The sequence below is a fragment of the Haemaphysalis longicornis genome, unplaced genomic scaffold, assembly GCF_048455015.1.
Source record: "Haemaphysalis longicornis isolate Haplotype H1 unplaced genomic scaffold, Haemaphysalis longicornis Haplotype H1 scaffold_2, whole genome shotgun sequence".
Classification (NCBI taxonomy): Eukaryota; Metazoa; Arthropoda; class Arachnida; order Ixodida; family Ixodidae; genus Haemaphysalis; species Haemaphysalis longicornis.
Window position 1 is genome coordinate 12410140 of NW_027526295.1, and position 24902 is coordinate 12435041.

The following is a 24902-nucleotide window of genomic DNA, read 5'->3' on the forward strand; positions in this document are numbered from 1 at the left end:
GGAAGTCACCAACCCCGACATGGCGTCGGTATTAGCGTTTAGAAGCCCCTTTTTGTGCTCGACTACCAGGTTATACTTCTGTAGCGCCAACGCCCAGCGTGTCAGCCTTGCGCTCTGCGGTGCGGTCAAGGTTAGGAATTTGAGCGGGTTGTGATCAGTGATCACCCTGACTCTGGCCCCAAAAAGCCATGCCTCTAACTTCGACAGAGCCCAAATGATCGCATAAGGCTCCTTCTCGATTGTGGCCCATCGAGTCTGGGCCGGACTAAGCTTTTTGCTTAAACAAGCGATAGGGCACTCTTTGCCTTCGTGGTCCTGCTGTGCTAGGCACGCACCAATTACGTAATCGGATGCGTCCGTGGCGAGGATAAATTCTTTCCCCGGATCTGGGGCTTGCAGCGCGGATGCCTGCACTAGGCAATCTTTGACCTGGTCAAAGGCTTCCTGCGCCTGTGTATCCCGAGGTAATTTCTGCGGAATACGTCGGCCCGTCAAGTTAGTTAGGGGCAAAACGACTTTGGAATACTCAGACACGTAGTCTCTATAGTAGTTAGCCAAACCTAGGAAACTACGAAGTTGCCTCTTCGTTTCATGAGCTGGAATCTCCTTAATCGCTCGGAGCTTCCCTGGATCAGTCCCGTGCCGGCCTGAACCCACAATATGACCCAAGAATTTGACTTCTTGTTGTGCAAAGCGGCATTTGGTAACGTTAAGCGTCAGCCCTGCCTTGTCCAGCGGTGAAAGCACTTTGTCCAAGTGTTCGAGGTGCTCCTCCCAGCTCTCTGAGTAGATTGCTACATCATCAATGTATGCGCAAGCAAACTGCCTATGCGGCGCTAGTATACCATTGATGACTCTCTGATATGTGCTGGCAGCATTCTTCAGGGCGAAGGGCATCATTTTCCATGAGCGTACCGACAGATGTGTTATATAGGTAGCAAAGGCAAAGTACATAACTCTGCTAGGCATGTTCAGGGGCTACTGGCAAATACCCCTAGATGAGGACACGCAGTTGTGCACTGCATTTACCGCTCCGTCGGGCCAGTACGCATGGAAAGTGCAGTCAAGTTCTTCCCTTTTCTTCTTTACGCTCGCCTTGCTGGTTGAGCGGCAGACAGATGCGGCTGACATGGGGAATGAATACGAACTCGTTATCTGCTGGCACCCTCATGGGAAATGCGTTTGCCTCTGTTATTTCGTTGAGCTTCCTGCAATCGCAGCAGATGCTAATGCCGCCGTCCTTCTTTGATACACAGACCAGTGGATACGCGTGAGGACTTTCGACAGGTTATATTAACCCCCAATCCCGGAGTTCATCCACCTGCCTTTCCACTTCGTGCACTAACGCCATCGGTACCCTGTAAGCATAGCGCGTCGCGGTTTGCTCCCCTGCTTTGATTTTGATTCAGTGGACACCCCCTCTGCAGGTTCCTGGTTTGTTTCCGAACACCCTCGAATGCCTCGTGATTAAGTCTCGCAGCTGCTTTTGCTGAACAGACTCCAAATTCCCGATGTGATCTGGATGTAGCGTTGCCTGCACCTGTGTCCTAGACGGTATAACCGGAACGTCTCCAAATTCTTGGTCGCCCTCAAATATTACTCCTACTGCGGCTACTCGTGTGTGGTAGGAACGAAGCTTGTTAGCGTGAACCGCTCTGCGCGATCCATCCTCGAGCTCGATCATGTAGCTGTATGGTCGCTGTTTCTCGATAACAGTGACCGGTCCCTTCCACTTTGCCATTAGCTTGCCTTCTCCGTCCTTCTCGAGCCATAGTACTTGGTCCCCAGCAACAAACTGTTTGTCCGTGGCCCTCAAGTTATAGCGTCTCACGTACTCCCTCTGAGTGGCCTCGCTCTGACGAGCGGCTTGCTCGCTAGCTTCTTTCAAGCTATTTCGAAGCCTAGAAAGGTATTCTGCTGCGGGTACACCCAGTTATTCGGGTACAACCCAGTCTCCGGACCAAGCCTTTTCGAGAATGGAGAGAGGTCCATGCGGCACCCGTCCATACATTAGCTCGAACGGTGACCGCCCTGTAGTGGCATGCGGAACCTCACAATAGGCCCATAGTAAGAAAGGAATCATCCTATCCCACTCGCGTCCATGTTCGCTGACTATGTGGAAAAGCATCCTTTTGAACGTGGCGTTCCAGCGTTCCCCCAACCCGTTGCTTTGAGGATGATCGGGTGTGGAAAACCTGGCTGTGCTCCCAACCTCTGCAACATCTCCTGCGTTAGCCTCGACGTAAAGTTGGTGCCCTGATCCGAGCAAATTGTCTGCGGTACTCCATGCTGAGAAAATATCTGCAGTAACGCGTCACAAGTAGCCTTTGCCATTAGTGATCGAAGGCACACTACTTCCGGCCATCTGGTGTGCAAATCTACCAAGCAAAGCGCATAGCGATGACCCCTAGCAGAAGGAGGGTCCAGAGGGCCGATGCAGTCAATATTTACCGTCTGAAACGGCGCACTGGGCCTGGCCAAGGGCGTTATCGGAACCCTATCTTTCTGCCTCGCCAGAGATTTCACCTGGCATTCATGACACGATCTACAGTACTCCTTTACGTCCTGAGACACCCGCGGCCAGTAGAATGAGCTTTTCACCCGCTGCAGCGTTTGGCGCTCTCCTAAATGTCCCGCCCATGGTGAATCGTGAGCCATTTTTAGCACTTCTTTGTGCCTGTGCGACGGTAGCACCAGCTGTTTGCACGCGCGACCCGCGACGTACTCCTGGGGATACAATAACTCGTCCTGAACAAGCATGCCATGCATTCCGGCCTTTGCCTGCGCCCAAGCATCCCGCAATGCCGGGTCTGCCACCTGAGCATCGCGGAACTCCTCTCGTTTGCTTTTAACCGGCTCAGGGGCCTCGCTGCTGCCCTCGGTTATTAGAACACAGGTATTCACCGGTTGCTCCTCGCATGTCTCGCCTGCCTCCTCAGCTGCGGCTCCTGTTTCTTTGGCTGTTGGCCCCTAATCTGGCACCCCGTCTGGAAACGCTCTTTCCTCAAGAAGTTGTGCGCAATCGTTGGGCGTGATGAGTGCATCAGTCCCCTCGAGTAGCTTGTCCGTGAGTGGAGAAAGCACGGCCGCCTGACCCGCCTCGGATCCTACGTACGGACTTCCTTCGGACGCTGTCAGCGGGACGTAGGCCAACTCCGCTATTACTTGTTGCCCGAACGCTCCTGTCAGCTTTATCTGCGACCCTGTAGAGTCGTATCTAGGTAAAACAGACTTTCTGATTACGCTCACTTCAGCTCCTGAGTCCACTACCGCGTCAAATGGTTGCCCCGAGCTCTTAAGCGTAACCGTTGCCAACCCGTGCTGCTTCGGCTGCGTATCTTGCCCAACCCTGTCTGTCGTTCCCACGGTAGACTCGAATGCAGGCCTTATCACTCTCGCGACAACCGGTCTGTTTTCTGGACGCACTGCTGACTTAGTGCCCTGCTTTGCAACAAAGCCCTTTTGGGGACAATCCCTGGCAAAGTGATCAGTGCTCCTGCATTCAAAACAACGTTTCTTCCATCTCGCGTCCGTGGGGCCGCCTGCAAGCATTTTAGGTTTCTTTTGCCCTTCCTCGACACTTGCCTTCCTTTGCGCAGGCCTGGACCTTTCGCTCTCCTCAAATCTCTCCGTCAGCTTTGCCACGGCACTGGGCGACAAAAACACATCCTCTTCATTACGAACAACACGCGCCTTCGCCTCAGGGCTCAAACATTGTTTCAAGCGATCCGCGACAACTAGCTGCTTGAGTTCATTCAATGTGCTTGTCTTTGAACTCTCGACATAATAGTCAAAATAGTTTTCCAGGCACACAGCGAACTGATCCCAGGACTCCTTTTCTCTTCTTTTAGACTAGGGAAACAACCTTTTGTACTCCGCTGCCGAAAGCCTCAGACCGTCAAGTATGCCAGACTTAAGCTTAGGTAATTTTTTTCTTTCCTCAGCTGTCAGCCTGCACAGCAGTCCACGTGCCCTTTCGCTCAGCTGTGGCAAAACAAGCCCAGGCCACCACTCGCTCGGAACGTCAGAACAATCGAGTGTTGCCTCGACGTCCTCAAACCACATTGGCACTAGTGCCTCTTGGTTCGACATAGGCGCCAGTACACCTTTTAGCAGGCTGGAAAACTTCAGCCGTCTGTCTTCCTCTGGTCTTCCGCCAAGCGATACGCTGTCACCGTCCTCGTTGGACTCAGCCCCATTACGGGCTCTCAGCCGCTGGCTTTCTAACATCAAGCGCTGCTTCTCTTTTTCTGCCTCAGCAATTTTTAATTGCAGCTGAAGCAGGTCAAGCTGCTGTCCCGACGCCGTATCTGACGTGCCTCTACTTTGACCCCGCGCGCCGCTGTCGGTGACCTCCAACGCCTGCAAGTTTCCTGCCCCGTCCCCGTTCATTTCCGAGTTGTCTTTTTCTCTGTCTCGCAAGTTGTAACGCTTTGCCATTGCTCTGCGCCCGACAGGAAATCAAGAGGTACCCGCCTGAAGTGGCCTTGCGGGGCACTAGTCCTCCTCGGAAATCGGTGACTAGCCTTGCTTCGTTGGCCCGTTGCTGTGGTAGTCAGGTGGAGATGGTTGTCATCAGTCTCGGCCGATGTCGTTGTCCGCTGCTGTCCTCAGCTCAGCCATGCAGATCCTGTCGTACTGCGCCAGTCAAGTTCTTCCCTTTTCTTCTTTACGTTCGCCTTAATGGTTGAGCGGCAGATGGATGCCGCTGACATGAGGAATGAAGACGAACTCGTTATCTGCTGGCACCTTGAGGATCAGAAAACCACGACATCTGAGAAAAGAGAGTGTTTAATGCGTCTCCTGCTCTATTTAGAGTGTATTTACAAGAGGTTATATAGGCTTTCTAAACACAAATGATTCCCTGCAGCCCAATCAAAGAACAGCACTTTCCCTTTCGTGAGCTTCCCATTGGCTGCAGACGAAATGTCCGGCCCGTGTTCCTTCCGGCCAATTATCCGATGCACGACAGCCTCTCTCAAGGCGATCATTCGTCGCTTGCGGTCTTGCACTGTCCTTGCCTCATTCTTCGTAATTCACAGGGTCACTTCGAGTTTAATTGATCCTCCGCAATGTGGTGCGCCTTCCCATTGTGGTGCAAACATCACGCCACCTGCGATGGCGTCATAACACACACGTGCGTGCACTGGCATTGTCGGCCACGTAGCTCCGCGCGATCCGTTGGGATATCGTATGTCCACGGCCGCTCGCACGGGTTCGTCGCAGACCGAAAACACTTCATGTGATGCCAGGTTCCGCGAGGTTCGGCTCTGATCTGTGCCTTGTGGTCGCCGCCGCTTGGTCGAGCAGGGTGCAATGTAGAGGCAATGATGAAACCGCACATTCTTCAAGTGGTTGCGGATGTTTTCGAACCCAACAAAGATTCAAAAGAGTAGTGGCTCGAATATAGAGACCCGAAGGACACCACGGGTGGCCTCATAGCAATGTGAGGTCTGCCCATTTACACGCACAAAACATGACCTTTCACATGAATAATTGCATAATAGGTAGGCGAGGGATGGGTGTGTCTCACCTTGATGAAACAGCGTAAAAAACGGGGACACTAGGAGAGGAAAGACGACAGGACGACGCTGTCGTCTTGTCGTCCTGTCAGCGTCGTCCTGTCGTCTTTTCTCTCCTAGTGTCCCCGTTTTTTACGCTGTTTCATCAAGATGATACATAACCAGTACCAAATCGCCCAAATGTTGATCCTTCTGAGGGATGGGTGTGCATATAATAATAATAATATTCAATCAATCAATCAATGTATTGTAAGCGCCCAGGAACGACGGTGGTGTCTTAGTGCTGGTACACTAAAAAACATAAAAACAAAAAATGTATGATACATACAACACGGACCACTAAAAGTACGCTGCACTAATACAAGCACAAAGAACAGTAATAACAACGATATCACACTCTAGGGACGGAAGAGTTAGCCACAAATATTGTACTGGTTAAGTGAACACACAGACAATTAGAAGATAGTGAAGTAACGATGAAAGCTACACAAACGAGAAGTTGAATAAAATCCAGTTACGGGCAAGTAAAGGAAGGGGGCATAAAGTAATTATGTGAACAGAGTAAGACATATACCGTTAGCTACAAACAACACTACTCAGCCCCGCACGAAACTAGCCCAGGGAGCCATTAAAAACATCCAATCTGCCACCAAGAAAGTTGTAGAAGCTTTGCAGTCGGTGGATAGGCGAGTGACGACTACTAGTTGCACCAGTATGGAATAGGTAGCGCGATCGCATGCACTTCTGGGGAACTCGGAGCGTAAGCTTGGACAGAAGTTCTGGTAAGGAAATGACTCCGTGTAGCAGCTTTTGCAGAAAAAGATCAGCTCGATCGCGTCTAGAACCCCAGGGCAGCTGTAGTTGACTAGAGGACGAAACATAACTGCGTCCTAGTCGGTGTTTATATATTGACAGGAATTTTTTCTTTGCCCGTTCAAGACAGTGGTGGTTGGACTGGCAGGTTTCATTCCAAATGACAGAGTAGTATTCGAATTGGGGGAGCAAACGGATGAGTAAAGCTTTAAAAAAGGAACAGGAGAATTGAAATCTTTTGTAAACCTGCACACCGCACCCAGAGAGGGAAGGGCCCGCGCGACCATCTGTCGTATATGGGGAGTGAAACTGAGGGAACTGTCGAACAGCACTCCAAGGTCTCTAACCTCGGAAACTTTTGACAAACGAGCACTATTAAGCATGTAAGAGAATTGGAAGGGATGTGTTTTCCGGCTGTAGGTGATAACTTTGGTTTTATTAGAGTATTGAATTAATCCTTGCTCAGCACACCAGCGTGCGAAAGATGAGATGTCATGTTGAAGGGAAAGGTAGTCCTCTGGGCAATTGTTAATTTTTTAAACTTTTCTATCGTCAGCATACAAAAGGAAAAAACGAGCTCTTAACAGAGGTAGATACGTCGTTAATAAAAAGAGAGAACAGAAGCGGGCCCAACATGGACCGGTGAGGTACGCCGCTGGTAGGAATGTAGTTGACAGATCTTTGGCCATTTACACTGACATAACAGCGTCTGTTAAGAAATAGCTTCCTAGTAAGGCAACTAGTGGAGCATTGACGTCACGAGCAAAAATTTTTCGAGCAAGAGTGGATGACTAACAAGGTCAAAAGCCCTACTTAGATCACATTAAACTGCGTCAATGTGGCCTCGGTCGGTGACTGCTTTGGATGCATGCGTCATAAAGCAGGTAAGTTTTGTTGTCATTGACCGCGCAGTTATAAAGCCATGCTGATCCCATAACAACGCATTTGTTACGCACGAAGACAATACTGTGACTAACGAGGACTCAAAAAGTTTGGACGCGGTATAGAGGATTGAAACCAGCCGGTAGTTCTTTGGATCTGTGCTGTTGCCTGACCTAAAGATAAGATATATTCTACAAATTTTCCGTGTGGCTGGAATTGTGTTAGTAGATAAGCAATTATTAAATATAGATGTTAGAACAGGGAATATAATATCTTTAAAAGTTTTACGAACGGCCGCGGGAATGCCATCTGGGTGAGACGGCAAAGGAGGTTTGATGTGCTTGAGGCTTTCAAATAGAAGCTTCTCATCAAGGAGAACTGAACTTGCCCCACGCACGCTGTTGATAAATCGAGATGTCTCGTTGTCTCTGCGATGTGCCAAAGTGCTATCAAATTTACGCGCAAAGGAATTGGCTACATCAGTTACCTCAGCCCCGGAAGAATCAACTAAACGAATGCTATCATCTGCGTTATTTGAGTGGGAACGAATGAACTGCCAGAATTTTGAAGTGTCACGCGTTGCACTAATCTCCAGTGGCTCAATATAGGAACTATAGTCTTTTTATAGGGCTTTTACACGTTGAGCGGTGCATTCAAAACTCTACCTTCCACTTATCGAGGCCAGAGTCACGTGCCTTCTTTGCGCGATCTTCCAGCTTAAGGGCAGCTTGGAGTTCATTGGGGAACCAAAGAAGGAAATTTCTGCGAGTGTTTGCTCTTTGGCATAGACCGGTCCATACCATTCTTTACAATTTCAGTGAAGCACTCGACTTGCGCGTCAACATCAGAGTGGATCAAAACAGCGGACCAATCTGCAGAGGAAAGATATTGGTATAAACCTACATAGTCACCCCGCCTAAAGCAATAACCGCGACGGGTAGAGTATGAGGATGGAGCTGTGTCACGCTGTACGGATAAAGATGCGGAAATAAGAAGTGGAGGGTGAAATGTATCAGGGCGGACAAAAGCAATGTCCGAATAAAAAACTTTCGCATTTGAAATGTCCGTGAAGCAAAGGTCTAAAATTCTGCCACTGCAGTTCTTGGTACGATTTAATTGGTGTAACGAAGTAAATGCTGAGAAATCACGAATCATGCTTGCTTTAATTGTTATCCCATTCAACGCCTGGTGTGTTGAAGTCGCCCAAGACAAGCAGCTTGTGATTGCTGTTAATTGTAGATGCTTGCTCGATAGAAGAAATGACACTATTGAACACGGAAGGGGTAGTATGAGGGGGAACATAGAACTCCCCAATAAGGAGCTTAATGCCTTCGAGGAGGCGCACATCAAGCCAGACACATTCCCCTGGTGTTTCAAGCTCCGTACGTCGAACGCATTGCAGCGATCTCTCTACCGCTACAAGAACACATCCGCCTTTTTTTTAAAGAAGCAGACTGTCTGTCAGCACAATAAATTTGATAATTAGGAGGAAAATACTGAGCGGAGGAAATGTCGTTTGGAATGTAAGTTTCTGTGATAACAGAGATTCGGTATATACAGGACAAAACATTCGCGAAAAAAGAAGATTTAGTACCAAGCCCGCGGTCATTTTGATACAATATTTCGAAGCTATCGTTGCTTTTTGTCATCGAGTGGAACGGAGTTGGTGTTGGGGGAAAGAGTCATGTCAGAATGAAGTCTACCTCGAAAGGGCTTGAACAAACAGAACAAAAGTACATGTCTCGACAGCGACACAGAACAATGCGTACGTTTTATTCTTGGTCTTAAGTCGGTTGCAGAATAGCGGTTCAACGTTTACTGAAGACAGGCGGGCTTGGAGCTGCCCCGCCGTCGTACTTGGATTTAGAAACGAGCTTACGGCGCATCGGTGGATTTACACCAACCAAGCCCGTCGAGTCGGATGATCCAAGTAAGGCTGGTTCATTGCTCTTTGTCGCCCGGAGTCCACAACTGGGAGATGTTACGTTCACTGAAGCGGTGGGCAGCAAGGCAGACAGTCGAAGCGTCGCAGTTGTCATCGCCGCTGGGGCGCTTGGCGGCAGGTGTGTGGGAGGTCGGAAAGGTGTTGTTGCAGCGATTGAGAGTGTCGCTTTCGATGCACCGACACTCTGAACACAAACCGCCGCAGCCAAGTTGGGGTTGGGAGGTGTAGTACCGGGAAGCCGTATGGATGCGGCGCTCAGCGACAGCTCGTCGCGCAGGCGTCTAACCTCCGATCGGAGAGAGACGATGGTGTCCGTCTGTTATGATAACGCGCGTGAGTTCTCCCTGCGGAGCCGGTCGTTGCACTGCCGAACTTCGGTTACCGAGAATAATAGTAATAATATTATAATAATCCATCAATCAATCAATCACTCACTCAATGAACCTTTATTAAAGTTCCCAGGCCTTCGTGCGCCCGAAGCCTTCGTGCTGGCGCACTGAGAGGGAAAAAAAAGGCCGCATTGAAATACATCAGCGGCTGACACATAAACAGCCAGTAAAAAAGGTGGGGGAGTGAAGAACAATAAAAAGCTGGAATACTAACTGGAATACTATAGGGAATAAAATTAAAAGTGGTATCCAAACTACATTTTGATATAGCAAATGACAGTCACGCCAAGTGCCGGGGAAGGAAAGAACATTTATTGCAACGAGCGCCCTGCTCTTATACTCGCCGCTCGCGGCGCATGCGCACTGACGGTACTTGCGTCAGCGCCAAGCCACAACACTTTCTCCCCCCTTATTTTTTCTCTTATTCGTACCCCAACGATCTGGCTTTCGCTTGGGTCTTGTGCTTCTACGGAGAGGTGTGGGGGAGACTCGCACTCGAGTTTCCAAGCTTTGCTCGCCTCCGACGTTCGGGCTTGCAGCGTTGGAATTGGAAGGCGTCGATGGCCGAAGAATGGTCTCTGAACCCTCTCTCTGTTGTCCCATTTTCTCGTGGTGTTCCTCAGCTGGTGGTCCTGAAGGGGTTGGCACCGGGCTTGGTTCAGGCTCGGGCTGAGTCTCACCAGGGCACTGCTCTGGCAATTGACGGGGCAGACGTCTTGGCAAGGGTACAAGGTGACGAATCACTCTTGGCTCAGGAACGGGAAATGTAGGTGTTACCAAGTGGTCGGCGTGCACATAACGCTCTTCGTTGTTGACGTTCACAGCATATGTCACCGCACTCACTCGCCTCATAATGGTGCCAACTAGCCACGCAGGGTCACCTGGTCTCGTTCCTTTCAGCCGCACCCTGTCACCTTCGTTGAACTCGCGCCACCGGGAAGCAGGATGTTCCGTGCCCCCCCGTTCGTTCTCCGGGCGATCCCCGAGCTGAGGATGTAGCAGTGTAAGCCGTGTCCTCGGGGTCCATGACAGGAACAGCTCCGCTGGAGTCTTGGACGTCGCTGCACAAGGGGTGTTCCTGTAGTGGAAAAGAAACTGGTCGACACGGTGCTGAATAGTCTTCTGCACACCTCGCGTTTTTTCATCCTGCAGTTGCTTTTGGAGATCTTTCTTAACGGTCTGTACAAGTCGTTCCGCAGTGCCGTTAGACGCTGGATGATAAGGTGGTGTCTTTTTATGGCGTATGCCGTTGGATGAAAGGAACGTCGTGAACTCGGTAGAAACAAACTGCGGTCCATTATCTGTCACTACCTCTTCTGGTAGACCGAACGTTGCAAAAATGGTTCGCAGCTTTTCCACAGTTTTTGCGGCCGTTGTGACGGTCATGCATACGACGTCAACCCACTTAGAGTAGGCATCCACAAGCACCAACAACCAATTCGGGTTGCTGTAAGCAAAATCCAGGTGAATCCTTTGCCAACGCCGAGTCGGCCATTCCCATGACGTTATGGGCAAGCGCGGGGCGGCATTTTGAGTCAGCTGGCAAGTTTCACACTCTTTCACCGTTTGTTCAATGCTTTCGGTCTGCCCAGGCCACCACACGTGACTTCGTGCCAGCATTTTCATCCGAGTGGCTCCCGGGTGTCCTTCGTGTAGCAGCCGCAAGACCGGACCTTGCAACGAACACGGCACAACAACACGGTTACGCCACGTGACACAATCACGTTCTATAGACAGTTCGTGGCGTTCGTGGCGCCTATTAAAGTACGGTGCCAGCATTTCATCGGTTACTTTTGAAGGCCAACCGCTTCTCGTGTACAACAGAACCTTCGATAACGCAGCGTCTTTCTGCGTTTCCTTTCGAATCGAGTCCGCTGATAAGGGCAGATTCTGAGCCACTGAGAAGAACTGGACGTAGTCACTTGCATCGCGCGCGTTCTTCAACGGAATGCGCGATAGTGCGTCCGCATTTGCGACGGATTGCCCCTTGCGATACTGCCATGTGTAGCGGTATGCTGCCAGTAGAAGCATCCACCTTTGCATTCGAGCTGCGGCTGATGCAGGAATAGGCTTGTCGTGACCTAGTAAACCCTTCAGTGGCAAGTGATCCGAGTATATTGTAAACTCCCGACCGAAGATGTATTTGTGAAATCGCTTGATTCCAAATACGACTGCTAGAGCCTCTTTTTCGAGGTGCGAATAGCCTATCTCGGCCTTGCTGAGGGTTCGGGAGGCATACGCAATTGGTTTTTCATGGCCATCAACTACATGAAAAAGCACTGCCCCCACTCCGTAGGCTGACGCGTCCGCCACTAAACCTAACGGTTTTGACGGATCATAGAAAGTGAGGACGCTTTCATGAGTGAGCCACCGTTGGCTTTCTTGGAAGCATTTCTCTTCGGTTTGGGACCAATGCCAGGGCTGGTTCTTCTGTAGAAGATTATACAAAGGCTTTAGCCTTGCTGACATCTGGGGAATGAACTTCGAGTAGAATGTTAGCATTCCTAGATATGCCTTGAGCTCTGTCTGGTTTGTCGGAGCTGGTGCGTTTTTCACCGCCTCAATCTTTTCCTCACATGGGTGGATTCCGGCACTGTCAACATCGTGGCCCAAATACCTCACGGAGTCTTGAAAAAACTTACATTTTTGTTCCTTCAACCGGACTCCGTGGCGCTGGAACCTTTCCAGGACGGCCTCGACACGGTTCAGGCATTCGTCAATTGAGGCTCCCGCAATCAGGACGTCGTCCAGGTAACAGGCAACTCCATTGAGCCCCTTGAGCATCTCGTCCATGACAGACTGAAAAATGGCCGGTGCGCTAGAAATTCCGTACGGCATGCGCAGGCATTTAAACAGTCCCAGGTGCGTGTTAATTGTTAGCAATTTCTGAGAGTCTTCATGCACCTGAATTTGTTGGTACGCCGTTGACAAGTCAAGTACTGTGAAGAACTTGCCACAGCGGAAATGTCCTCCACTAAAGGAAGGGGATAGTGCTCAGTCTTTATAGCTGGGTTGAGCGTGATTTTGTAGTCTCCACAAAGTCTCACCATGTTGTCAGCCTTCTGCACTGTCACCAGCGGTGTGGCCCAGTCGCTCTGCAGAACTGGCTCCAAGACTCCTCGTTCTTGCAACGTGCGGAGCTTCAGTTCGACGGGGTCTTTCAGTGCGTAGGGAACAGCTCGGGCTCTGCAAAACACTGGCTGAACTCCATCTTTCAACACCACTTGCGCTTGATAGCCTTTGATCAAGCCTATTTCCGTGGAAAACACGTCCCGGAACTTCTGAAGCAAGTAGTTCACTTTTTGTTCCGTTTCTACGCTGAAAATGTGAGCCCAGTTTAGTTTCAGCTTCGCGAGCCAATCTCGTCCCAGCAAACACGGTTGTAGTCCGGGAACGACGACGACAGGCAAAGTTTTTCTTTGCCCTTCGTATTCCACGACAACATTCGTCTGTCCTTTCGTTTCCAGTAAAGTGCCCCCGTACGTCTTCAGTTCGAGCGGGCATTTTTCCAGCTTTACTTGTCGCGGCAGCTTCGCAAAGACTTGGTCGTTGATAATAGAAACAGCTGCCCCGGTATCAATGTGCATGCTCACTGGCTGGTCAAAAATTTTAACTTCAACTTGATAGGGACGCTGAGTCTGTTTGCTTCCGTGCACGTGAAAAAGTTGCAACTGGTCATGCTCGCTATCTGCTTCAAGAACGTTGACCGCTTTGCCTCTCTTTTTCATGCATACCTTCGCCAAGTGTCCCAAATTTTTGCACCAGTGACATCTCGACTTCCGATACCGGCATTCGCTAGCGTCGTGCTTCTCACCGCATCTGTGACAAGTACCAGCAGTGAAAAAGTTTGACGGCGGGCTCACCTTCGGTTTGTGCTGCGGTGGACGCTTTTTCCCAATAGAGTTCACGCTCCCTTCTGTCGACGCGCAGGCTTCCGCCGGCCTGAAACTTCTCGACTCCTTTTCGGCCAACTCTGTGGTTCTCGCCAACTCGCAGGCTGTCTCGAAGTTAAGTTCTTTCTTCTTGAGCAGCGCCGCTTGGATTGCAGGGTTCCGAAGCCCCGCGACGAACCGGTCGCGCAATGCGTCGTCCAGAAAATTCCCGAATGCGCACTTGGCAGCAAGGTGTCGTAGTTGCACGGCAAACGTTGAAACTGTTTCCGTTTCTAGCTGGTATCGGTGGTTGAACTTGAACCTTTCCGCTATGACTTGACTCCCCGGTGCGTAGTGCTCTTTCAGGACTTTCACGAGGCCCTCGAACGACTTCTCCTCCGGGCTTGAGGGCAACAGCAGATCCTTGAGGGTCTTGTACGGGTGCTTCCCGAGGGCTGTGATGAAAGCGGACTTCTTCAAGCTGTCGTCTTCAATTTGGGTAACCTTCCAGTAGTGGTTGAACCGCTCGACGTACGAACTGAAGTCTTCATCGCCGCCTTCGACGTAAGCGTCAAACTCCCAGAACTTTGACATGCTTCCGTCGACGCCCCTTCAGCAGCAATCCCGAACACGCCGGTAACGCTATCAGTTTGCCGCCATCCTCGTCGCCAGTTGATATAGCAAATGACAGTCACGCCAAGTGCCGGGGAAGGAAAGAACATTTATTGCAACGAGCGCCCTGCTCTTATACTCGCCGCTCGCGGCGCATGCGCACTGACGGTACTTGCGTCAGCGCCAAGCCACAACACATTTCACGAATAACAGATACTGTAAATTATGGTACATTGCAAAAATACATCGTACAATTACCATGGCAATAGGATGAAGCATCAATTGCACAAAAATGTATAAAACAAAGTACAGGAAATATTTGTAACTATTCACGTAAAGTGATAAGTTATACAAACATTTGTTACTGTGGCCTCCCGGGCCACTTAAAAATATATAGGAAGAGTTGTCTGCAGAAGTGTGTCATAGTACATAGAACTATTACGCCCGCAGCACCAACATCATATACGAACAAATGAGAACAAACTCTGTGAAAACAACGCACACATGAGAAAAATGAAGAACACGAGTACTGTCGAAGCGAAGTTAGCGCGCCACGGCTAACAGCCCGGCCAAAAACCCCCGAAGGGGACGGCAAAAAATATCAAGTTCCCCGGAGTGAAGGTGATATAGGCGTTGCAGTCTATCAAGAGGAGAGCGTCTGCTAAGTTGTGCAGCTGTGTGGGAAGGGTGGTTAAGCCTTGTTGCTTTTTTCGTAACACGAAAGTCGATTGCTGCAAGCAGTTCCGGTCATGAAATTGTACCATGAAGCAGTTTGTATAAGAAAAGAAGGTCTGAGCTGTTTCGCAGGTAATGTAAAGAGACAGTTATCGGGAGAGGCTCAGAGGGAAAACGACGCATAAATATTGATAAAAATTCGGTCTGTACACGCTCTACACGTTTACAATTAGATATGCAGGTTCAATTCCAAATGACAGCGGCATATTCAAGTTGAGGAATACCAACTGTCATAAAAAGTTTTTGGAACGAATGAGGAGACTGGAAGTCTCGTGAAAACCTGCATACATGTTTAATATTCATGTTTATGTACTTAACAGTCACAGGCGTGCGTGCTGGCGCACGGATAGTTACATAAAAATAGTTACAGACATAATAATAATATTAATATTAATAATAATAATATTAATAATAATCAATCAATCAATCAATCAATCAACCTTTATTTTTGGTGCCCAGGAACAACCCTAGGGTCTTGGTACTGGTACACCATATACAAGCATTCATAAAAACAAACTAAAATCAAGACAACACAACACAGAAAACCGTATATATGAAAGAAACAATAAGATAAAAATAGTTACAGAGATCCCAGAAAGCAAAACAGCAAAACAGCAAAAAAAAAAAAGGAAGCCTAGTGTTAGAAGCCATGACAACCGGCCAGCAAAACGTTGAAGGCACGTGAAAAATTGAAAATACACAAGCAAATACTCAATGCACATGACGGAGATAGATTATACACATAAAACAAAGGTTTTGTAACAAAATGTCAGGAAGTTTCAAAATGGAAAAACGAAGTTCAGCGTTACAAGCACTGACACTTAAACCGACAGAAATTCAAGCAACACAAAATCAGGAAAAGTGAAAAACAAACAAGCAAGATGATGATTTGCATAAAATAAATACGGAACAGAAATACGGCACATAAATGACATAAAGGCACTTAAGTTACAACAGTTTTCAATTCATTAGAGAACAAAGACAAAGAGCTCTGGAATATATCAAGACGATCGGAATATTCATTATATGCACATTGTATTCTGCAGATGGACGAGCATCGTTTAATTAAAGCATCTGTTCTGAAAGTTCGAAATCTTCGGAAAAGTTTGTTCGGCAAGTTGACATTGATAAGTGCAACCAAGTCATCACACAAAATATCACCATGAAGAAGTTTATAAAGAAAGATAATGTCAGCTCTCATTCGTCGACACCAAAGGGAAGGAATACTTTTGAGACAAGACATGCTGCCGTTTGCGTCTTCTTGTACATGACGGAAACGGTGCCTAAAGATAGAAAGGAACTTATTTTGAACCCTTTCGATGCGGTCACTATTGGACTTGCAAGTTCCATTCCAAACAACAGAACCGTATTCGAGAAGAGGTAAGCACAGAGCCGAATACAACTTTAAGAAAGTAAGAGGACTTTTAAACTCTCTAGAATACCTGCAGACAGCACCCAGACATCGAAGAGAGCGTCCGGTAATTTGTGTAACGTGGGAAGAGAAAGTCAGAGAAGAATCAAATAGTACTCCCAAGTCACGAATTACGGTCACCCTCGGCAGTGCAGTGCTTGCTATTTTATAGGAGTATTGCAGCTGTTGAGTTTTCCAACTTTCGTTTTTGAGGGGTTCAAAATTAAGTCGTTTTTGGTGCACCAACGATGGAATAACACGATATCAGCCTGAAGAGAATTACAGTCCTGAACATTACGCACTTCTCTGAAGATTTTCACATCATCAGCATACAACAAAAAAGAATTTTTAATGGCAGAAGCAACATCGTTAATGAAAATGGAAAAAAGAAGGGGGCCCAGAACGGAGCCCTGGGGTACACCACTGGTTGCTTTGTACCTAAATGATGTTTGACCATTAACACTTACATAGCAATATCGCTCCTGGAGATAGCAACGTATAAGACCCACTAAGGAAGCGTGAACATCTAACAGAATGAGCTTGGCAAGCAATAACGAGTGGTTGACTACATCAAAGGCCTTGCTCATGTCACAGTAGACCGCATCAAGCTGCCTTCTACCAATGACTGCTGGGACAGCCTGCTCCATGAAGCATGCGAGGTTTGTGGAAGTTGAGCGACCACGCATGAAGCCATGTTGATTAGGAATGAGGACGTGTTTAAGTGAGAAAGACAAGACCTTATGAAGAGATAACTCGAATATTTTAGAGGCAGAACAAAGAAGCGACACTGGCCTATAGTTCATGGGGTCGGTTTTTGGGCCTGACTTGAAAACAGGGAATACACGACAGATTTTCCATGATCGAGGGTACGTGCCAGACCGGAGACAGTTATTAAATATTGAGGTGAACACAGGAACAAATATATTTGCATACGTTTTTAGAATTGCAGCAGGAATACCATCTGGCCCAGAAGAAAACGAGGGCTTTAGCCGCTTGATGCTGGCCCGCACGATGTTCTCATCCAATTGGAAACAAGCGGAGTAACCGTCCTGGTGACAAGAGACGCTGCCGTCATCACTACCACCGCTAAGCCCAAACAAAGAAGAAAACTGACGAGCAAAGCAGTCGGCCGCATCTGCAACCTCATCGCCGTTGGAATCCAGTAGACGAATAGATTCTTTCGTTGTACTATATCTAGAATGAATGTACTTCCAGAAGGCTCCCGGCTGATGAGTTGCTTTAGCTTCAACTGACGCCAGGTAATAATAATAATAATAATAATAATAATAATAATATTAATAATAATCAATCAATCAATCAATCTCTTTATTATAGTGCACAGGTACAGCCGTAGCCTTTGTTCTGTCGCACTTAAGAAACAGACAGACGACGACACAAATACATCCACACGTGAGAAGAACAACAAAATACAAGCGAAGAAAAAAACTAGAATGAAGAATAAAGGTGCTTCAACCAAATCAATGATTTCGGCGCACTATAGTTGGAACAATCACGAAACGATAAAACACAGTGTCATAAAGATTTTGACAATACAAACGGGCAGATATATATGAGTAGGAACAGTAACAAAGGCGAGCAAAATAAAGGGAAATGGGGCAATGAAAATAGAATTAAAACTGGTCGTAACCAAGACAGGGAGAGACAGAAGTCAGAAGGTCGCACATGTAAGACCGAAGGGGTGTATGAAACGGGTCAATATTATGGGAGTAAAGATTGTATGTTTCTTGAAGGTGGTACAATGTGCAGTGTCTATTGCATGTCTTACGGGTACGAAGTATAGGAGACTTACGGGTATGTTTCGATTTTACTCTAAGATTTACATTTGGAAGCAACTCCGAACAAGAAATAATCCCGTGTACAAGTTTAAATAAAAAAATTAGGTCAGCATTCGTTCGTTTGACTTCAAACTTTGGAGAGAGAAGTAAAAAAGTCTGAACCATTGCCTCTGTGGCAGGAGAATCGATGTTTGTGGGTAGATATGAACTTATTTTGCACTTTGTCAAGTACATTACTGTTCGACTGGTAAGTGCCGTTCCAAACAACAGAGGAATATTCTAAAATGGGGCGGACGACAGACAAATAAAGCTTTAGTAGTGAGACAGGGTTGCTGAATCCTCTTGATATTTGACAGACAAACCCCAAGCGTCGAAGGGCGCGCTTAGAAATAGAATCCACATGAGTAGAAAAGTTTAGTGCACTGTCAAATACCACTACAAGGTCAGATATTTTCAACACATGCCGCGGTAGTGGCACACTTTTCACAACGTACGGATAAAGTATGGGTTTTTTTTTACGAGTGTAGGGCATAACCTTCGTTTTAGTGCCACTAAGAGCAAGTTTGTTCGTGGAGCATCAGTTGCTAAAAGCATACATATCAGATTGAAGAGCTATGCAATCTTCAGCGCTAGTACCTTCTTTAAATATTTTGATGTCATCAGCATATAACAGAAAGCAAGAGTGATTTATAGAGGGTGAGACGTCATTAACAAACAAAGAAAACAAAAGGGGCCCGAGAACAGGTCCCTGAGGCACACCACTGGAAGCATAGTATGCAGCAGATTCCTTATCATTAACAGAGACAAAATATGACCTATTATTAAGATAGCTGCTGAGTAACTCCACGAAGCAAACGGGAAGGTTATTCATAGACATTTTATGCAGAAGCAAGGAATGGTCAACTACGTCAAACGCTTTGCTGAGGTCACAGTACACGGTATCGAGCTTACCGCGTCTATGCACAGCTTCCGAGGCAAAGGACATAAAAGACACAAGGTTTGTAGTAGTTGAATGGCCAGATAACAAACCGTGTTGTTCTGGAAGATGGATGTTTTTGAAACTACTCGACAAAATTACGTGCAAAATTGATTCGAACAGTCTGCTTGCCAAGCAGAGGATAGAAATTGACCTGTACTTGTCTACCTTTGTTTTCACACCAGACTTAAGCACAGGAACAATACGCGCGATTTTCCAAAGGCGCGGAAAGGTAGATGATTTTATACAGTTGTTAAATATAGAAGCGAGAATCGGAGCTAGTATGACCCCGTAAGCTTTTAATAGTGCGGAGGGAATTCCATCCAGACCAGAGGAAAGAGATGGCTTTAGCTGTTTTGAGTGCCTTGAGAACGTCTTCTTCGCATATAAGGGTGATACAGAAATTCGAAGAAGACAGTTCGCGGGCGCGGGAGAGTGTATTGGGTCCAAATACGGAACTGAAGTGCTCAGCAAATGCATCGGCAGCAGAAGCGATATCATTTCCCTTTTCATCGAGAAGGCTGATGTGTTCGCGGCTCTTCGTGCCGGAGCGAAAACGGACGTACTGCCAGAAGCATTTGGAACTCCGCGTAGCATCATTTTCAACAGCAGAGATGTACAGTAACCGATCCCGCTTATAGAGCACTTTGCACAAAGACCGGTAATAGACAAATTGCTGTTGCCATGACTCACTATTTGCCCGCCGTGCCTTCCGATGGGCACGCTTTATGTTTCAAGGCAACGCGAAGCTTAATGAATAATCAGAAAAACTGCGATCTAAGAACACACGATCGAGTGCGGACCTAGGTGTACCGCAAATTCTGGTCGGCTCAAGAACAACCTGGATTAAATTATGAGCTAGCATAATGTCGGATAGAATATCAGAGTGTTCTGCGGCACCCACACATCCAGTAGGCCAAACAATACTCGGTAGATTAATATCGCCAACAAGCGTAAGCCTGGTATTGCAGAAACGAAACAAATGACCTTGAAGTTTTCGCAAATAAGAAGAATCAGAACTGGGACGGCCTGTACAGCGCACATAGGACAAAAGTGAAAGTAGAAAAGGTTATCTTGAGAAGCAGGCTTTCGCGGTGTTCTATTTGATTCAAAACCACAGCTTTCACATTTTTCTTTAACAGAACAGCCACACCCCCACCTCGTGACCCACGGTCACGTCTGAAGACCGAAAACGATGAAGGAAAGACGCAGTCGTCAGTGACATCGCTGGTTAACCAAGTCTCAGTTATTACTTCTACGTCGGGGTTGTGCGCAAGTTGTGCAATTTCCAGGGATTCGGTTTTATTGACAACAATTTGGGCATTCATATTCAATACAATGAGCCTGTTGCGATAAGAACCCCTGCCGGGATCATGTCACTTCGACTGCGACTCTGCGAGGGACGAAATGAGCTTCACTCGTCTACCTGTTAAATCATCCCAAACATATGTTTCTTCATTATTTTAAGTTTATCATAATAAAGTGTTGGATCAAGCCCTTCATCCTTATCATTGCGCGCTGATTCCCAGAGAAGTTTTCGCTTGCGGAGGGTTCCTTTGAAATAATCATTCTGAATGTAAATTTTCGAGCCTTTAAGTTTCTCAACGTTACTGAAAACAGCCTTCTTCTCATTGAAGTCTTGGAAGTAGAAGATTACTGCTCGAGTTTTTTGCTCGCTTCTACCGCTATCATTGTCACTGCTACCGGTCTCCTTGATACGTTTTCCAAGTCTGTGGATACGCCCAACGGATGCAACCTTCACGCCAAGCTCTTTATCAAAGATGTTGCCAATAAGCTTCTCCTTCAGTTCATCTTCAGATTCTGATTTAACCTCGCGTACACCAAAAACAAGCAAATTAGACCGCCGACTGTAACCTTCCAGATTCACTACTTTTTGCAGTGACCTAACATTTGCTGATGACGTTGCCTTGCTAAGTAACTCAGGGGACTAATTGCACAGCATGGTTACCGCAGTGTACAAGTAGAGTAGAATCACGGGCCTGATGTCGAAGAGTAGAGCAATACCTAACCTCGGGAGAGCACAGCGGTTTCAGAGCGATGGCGAGGCCGTGGAAGTGGAAAGCGAATATATCTACTTAGGCCAAGTAGTGACCCCGGATCCCAACAATGAGGCAGAGATAATTAGAAGGATAAGAATGGGGTGGACTGCATTGGGCAAGCATTCTCGAATGTTGAAGGACAGGATAGCGTTGTCCCTGAAGAAGAGAGTGTATGACACCTGCATCTCACCGGTACTCACCTGAGGGGCAGAAACATGAAGGCTGACTAAGAGGGTTCAACCTAAATTGCGGACCACTCAGCGAGCAATGGAACGGAAGACGATAGGTGTAACATTAAGGGAAAAGAAGAGAGCGGTGTGTCTCCGGGATCAGGGAAAAAAGAGATTAAGAAGAAAAAATTGACGTCAGAATGGTATGTAATGCGAAGGCCAGGTAGCCTTTAAGGGTAGCAGAATGGATCCCTAGACAAGGCAAGCGTGGCGAGGGGCGGCAGAAATTTACGTGGGCAGATGAGATCAAGAAGTTTGCAGGGATGAACTGGTCGTAGTTAGCACAGGACCGGGATAATTGGAGATTCATGGAAGAGGCCATTTCCCTGCAGTGAGCGTAGGTAGGCTGTTCATGAAGGTTAGTAAACTACCCCCCCCCCCCCACATTTACGGTCTATCATCAAGACCCGATAATTTCTCAATGCAAAACATTTCTGAATATTAAGCCATGATTTTTGAAGGTGGAAAACTTCAGGACTATAATTTGCAAGTAAACACTTGAAATCAACAAAAAGAAGAACTAACGGACCGATATTTGCAGGGAACAACCTTCAGAGAGGCTATAATGACTCGTGGACTGTTGACGCAACAGTGGTTACCAGTATATCAGTGCCGTTAGCTGAGGTCCTAAAGGACACCTCTTTGTTTGCTGGTTTGCCCCTTGCAGCTTTTGCTTCATCTATTGGGGAGCTAGGCCTCTTCTGTTTTGTGGGGAGAATCTTTGTTTTAGAAACTTCACTCACGCCCATTACGTAGTAGTCGTCGATGTGGACAGCCGTGGCAGCTATTCCAGCCTCCTTCTTACTGACAACCTGAAGTCCTTTCGAAGTGACCGGCTCGTCGCTATCCAGTCTGAATCTTATGGTTCTGTATTCTTGGACGAGCAGCCTGAAATAGCCTGCGTGTCATATGTTTCGGGATAAGTTACAATCTTAGGTTCAGAGGTTGGTTAGCTTGGTTATAGGTTAGCCTGGTGGCCAAAAACAACCAACGGTAGTAAGCATCCTAACTTTCTCAGCAATAGGCTGGTGATATGAGTTATCGCAACAAGAATTTCCTTAAGCGGAGCAACCACTTTCTGGATTACCTTCGGGACAGACTTTACAAATATTGGAGATAGAGTAGCTCGAAACGCGGTATCAACAGCGGCAATTGTTTTGTGAACTGCTGCCGCATAACCCTGGGTATGACATTTCAACAGCTCTGAACCCTGAAACCATGAGCAGCGGTATTTGTCCATTTGATATGACTTGCAGACTTGACTGGCACCCTAGACAGGTATAGCCAGATCTCCAACGGAAGCGGTACGGATTCGCCTGCTATTGCCCACTCTGCTACAGCGGTAGACTACCATTACTCGTGCCATTTTGAACTCCTATAGGATTCCTCGGGGGAGTGTGTTCAGTCAACGTCCCGAAGAATGCCCTTCACACAGGCAAGTTTCCGTGCAATGAAGCTGTTCGCGGGAACCGAGACGAACGATGTGCACCGAAGCAGGCCCGCGACGTCGTCTACGTCTTTGGATCCGCCCAAACAGGCCTGCCCTGTCGTAATGCCTTACTTCCGAGATGGCCATATAGAGGTGACTCAGTAGCTACAGCTGCCCTTGGGGGAGCTTGAAATTTTTTGCTCAGATTACCCCGTCGCCTGTGGGTACAAGTGCTACCGGAATGTTTTTCACGCCATGCCGCTTGAATTCTTCTATGGGTAAGCTGCTTGCAGGCAGGCTGGCGGACCAAGACGCCTTGCTGGTCCCGCGGGGACCTAAGGCCAGTGATTTAATATCCGCCCCCCCGCTACAGGTCGGCAAATTTTTAGCCCAAATTTAAGAACTTGAGCCCTGGCCAAAACACCCACTGACGTACCGATGAGCACTCGTAGCAGCCACAGAAGACGCAGATAGGAATCGCAGCAGAACGACGAGCCGACGTATCTAACCGAGAGATGTTTATTGTCTGAGCTCAACGATTATTCTTCCGCCTCTTCCAGTCGGGGGCTTCTCTGTCGAAGTACACTGGCCACTTGCCGCATTTCCATAGCTTCAGGCTATGGAAATGGTCACACAGTTACTCTTGTGCAGGTGCACCAACCAATGGTTTTGCCTGGCACCTGGATCTCACTTCTAGCAGTAGATTGGTCACTGGCCCTCTATTTTAGCAGCCAAGCTGTTTACGCTTTCATCGGTCCGTTAACAGGAAATTCCACTCGACAAATCGGACGGGGGAAAAATGCTAGGCCATGAAGTGTGAGGGAAAGTGGCGTGGAGACCACGGGCAGATGTTCGAAGCGCGTGCCTCAAGAAAAAAATTGGCCGTGTATCTGCTCCTTTCGTTTCAAATGCCGACGAAAGACGGTAGTCTTTATCGGATTTTGCGAAGTAAATGCCTCCCTTCGCTTTCCCGCTCACCTCTCATGTTGTTCCTCTTGCGTCGTGCCCCTCCCAAGGTAAAGACGCGAAAAGTTTGCTTAAATCATTTTAAATTTCCCGCGTTCCACTGATTGAAACCGGGTGTCTAGACGCGAACGCTGCCGTACGGCGAAGACGCGCGTTAATCGAGGCGCCCTACTTCAACGTTTATAGAACCGCGTTTCCCTACTCCACGTGCGTTGCAAGCAGAAGGTGGAGCCTATCTAGCGGAACCTTTCGTAACTCTTGCCACTTGATTTCTTCAAATACCGCCAGAAGCTATATGGCGCGGGCGACAGCAGGCGACGGCGGAGTGATATTTTTTTCTTCAGTTGATGAAGTATTTAATCTCGCCAAAATCAAACATGTACGATTTTTTTAAGGAACGCCTCAAATATCACTTCCGTATTAATTTGTTGTCTTATACATGCGTAATGTGTTGTTGTTCTTCAACAATATTGACAAGTATGAACCCTACACCGGACTTAGACGGGCACATTTAGCTGTGACTATATAAGACTATTGCGCAGGTATTGTTTTACTTTGGCCGGGTGGCTTAATCGAGTCACAGACAGACAGATGGACAGACATACAGACAGACAGACAGACAGACATACAGACAGACCAAAATTTTTGGGTTGAAGTAGCCCAAGAAAGACTATCGTCTTCAAAAAGCTTCCCGTAACCCCAATCTAATCTGGCGCCAACCGTTATGGTACCGGTGTCTATGAAATTGTGCTATTATCGCATCCCAGGCACACAACATTTTCTTTTGGTTCGTAGCGCGGGTGTTGGCTATGGAATTTGGCTTCGGACTTTGGCAGTTTGATTTTGGACTGTAGGAGGGTGAATTGTGGGCTTTAATATAACTGAGTTTGCATAAAGAAAGCTTCGCTGCTTGACCATACTTCTCTTAAGAAAGGTGCGGAGCTAAGAAAAGCCAAGTTAAAGCTAGTGGAGGCCACCCGCTTCGCTGTTTCCTCAGCTTTCGCATTTCAATACCGAAGGTGGTCAAATTTCCCCCCGTAGTTTGACACCTCTTCAAATCTTTCGAATAAAATTACTTGAATACCTTTTACCGCTGCAGTGTGTAATACGGATTATCCTGGAATTATACCGTGGGAGTGAGCAGCAAATTTAACCACGCTGTAGGGTACTTTTGTGCATGAAATGAATATTGTTTCGCATCTTAAAAGCTCAAAAAAGGGCATCGAAATAAAGATGACCAGTTACTGAAAAATGATTTCGTTGC

At 47.5% G+C, this 24902-nt stretch overlaps 1 protein-coding gene and 1 pseudogene across 4 annotated transcripts in view; one reads left to right on the forward strand and one right to left on the reverse strand.

Moving 5' to 3' along the window:
- LOC144168754 (organic cation transporter protein-like) overlaps positions 1-24902 on the forward strand; it is a 184926-nt gene that overhangs the window by 142499 nt on the left and 17525 nt on the right. The gene's annotated exons all lie outside the window — the stretch shown is intronic.
- LOC144168753 (uncharacterized) lies at positions 643-5512 on the reverse strand (annotated as a pseudogene).